Genomic DNA, 2035 nt, shown 5'->3' with positions numbered 1-2035 from the left:
GGTGCCTGGGTGGCTCAGTGGGTTAAGCCACTGCCTTCGGCTCAGGTCATGATCTCAGGGTCCGGGGATCAAGTCCCGCATCGGGCTCTCTGCTCAGCAGGGAGCCTGTTTCCTCCTCTCTCTCTGCCTGCCTCTCTGCCTACTTGTGATCTCTCTCTGTCAAATAAATAAATAAAATCTTTAAAAAAAAAAAGTGGAGAAAAAAAGAGCTTCTGGTTGATGGATTCAATATGTCTGAAAACACTTCAATAATGTAGAGAAAAAACTTCAAGAGCAAGAATTTTTATAAATAGAAGACTTTCAGCAAGATGGACAGGTGAGCAGTTCTTGCATCAATTGTACCCACAGGAGAAAGGTCTCAAGAAAGCTAGTTGATAGAATCTTCTGTAAGACAGAGTTGGCTACATCCAAAGATTCATCTTTTACTAAAACAATGTCATTAGAGTCCATGTACTTTTTAAAAAGCTCTTCCACCCTATCATTTAGATATCCAATTTTCAGAATGTGTTCAACATTAGCTACTTCATCTGCCATTCTTATATCCCCTTGAGAATCTCCCAGCAGAGTTAGTTGCTATTTTCTTTTCATCAATTGAAATATTCTGTATTCTTCGAGGCACCATCATGTTTGTTAAATAAAGAAATTAGTTTGCTTTTAAATCCTTTGAGCACCCCCATTACCATCAAAATCCATGAAGCCGAACACTACTGTGATGTTTGGGTGATAAACGCTAGCCTGATGGACTACCTCCTCCAGCATAACACCAATACCAGCTAAAAATATGAACACAGAAATACTGTATCGCTGGAGTTTATCAAAGAAATTCTCATACTCTTCCTTGAGCATAACATCAGATTCTGCCATCATGTGATTTAATATACCATTCAACAAGCAAACCATGTGATCTAGTATACCATTCTACCATATAGGGCTACTTCTCTTCTACAGTAAGAACAGGATCAATTTTAATAGCGTATTATTCCTTTAGTTGCAGTATCTTTTTTCAGCATTCATCTGTAACTAGCTTACTGTTGTCACTGATGGAACAACATGTTGGGCATCTTTTCCATTCACAGGAAAATCTACTCAGTGTCATCAAAGTTTGTTACTACCTGAAGTTTGACAGCTTCTCCCTTAATAAGACCACAGATAATCTCTTCTACTCTTAACAGGGGTTTTGTTTCAAACTGGACCTCTCTGGAATTATTGCATCATTCTCACATGTATAGTGAAATTAGACATTTTTTGGTTATCCAATCTTCCTTAGGGCACTTGAGTTCTTTTGTACTTGAATTTGTCTTAGGATAACAGCATAGGTGGTAAGCAATATCCAGAGATGCAGGGCTTGGATACAGACATCTTGATGATCTTGGTCTTCCATATTGTCTTTCTCTTTAAGGTACATATGTACTGGGCCAGGACCCCCCACGCACACACTAGTACTTGCCACCACATCTATCCTTGCCACAGCCACCTGGCCCATGAAAGGGTGTCCTGTACCTCCCAGCCAGAAAAGAAACATTCAAAGACATTTTTAATGGTCCAGACATTATAACTCTCAGATCACTCAGAAGCAAAATGATAAAAATGTAACATAAGACCCAAGAACATTACTTAACAGTGAACAGAAGAAGCAATTTATATACATGGTATTTTTAGTTATAATCTCTCTGCTGAAGGATACCTCAGACTAGAATCCAATGACCTTAGGTACTAGTCCTATCTACACCAATGCAGTTTCCCTACTGCCCATATCCATCTTTGAAATAATTAAATAACCCAGCAATTTCAATAAGGTTTTACTGTAAATATGAACTCACAAATGCTTCCTAAGTTCCCAAAGATAAGCGATCTATACAGGGTTGGCTTCATGGACATGCCACTTATGCATTTAGGTGCATAGATTAGAAGGGCCTAAAGTTGGTTTAATGCTGTCACTATATTGCCATTCTTCACAATTTAACAAGGACCCCATATTTTAATTCTGTAGTGGGCCCCATGAATTATGTACCTGGTACTAATTATAAATACCAAA

At 38.5% G+C, this 2035-nt stretch overlaps 1 pseudogene; it reads right to left on the bottom strand.

The window, feature by feature from the left end:
* Nucleotides 1-512: 512 nt before the first annotated feature.
* Nucleotides 513-1483, bottom strand: LOC101673447 (annotated as a pseudogene).
* Between the last annotated feature and the right edge of the window lie 552 nt (nt 1484-2035).

The sequence above is a fragment of the Mustela putorius genome, unplaced genomic scaffold (assembly GCF_011764305.1).
Source record: "Mustela putorius furo isolate JIRA1106 unplaced genomic scaffold, ASM1176430v1.1 tig00000228_pilon_pilon_pilon, whole genome shotgun sequence".
NCBI classification, from domain to species: Eukaryota; Metazoa; Chordata; class Mammalia; order Carnivora; family Mustelidae; genus Mustela; species Mustela putorius.
Note: the sequence above shows the minus strand (reverse complement) of the source record. Positions and strands in the feature narration are given on the sequence as shown.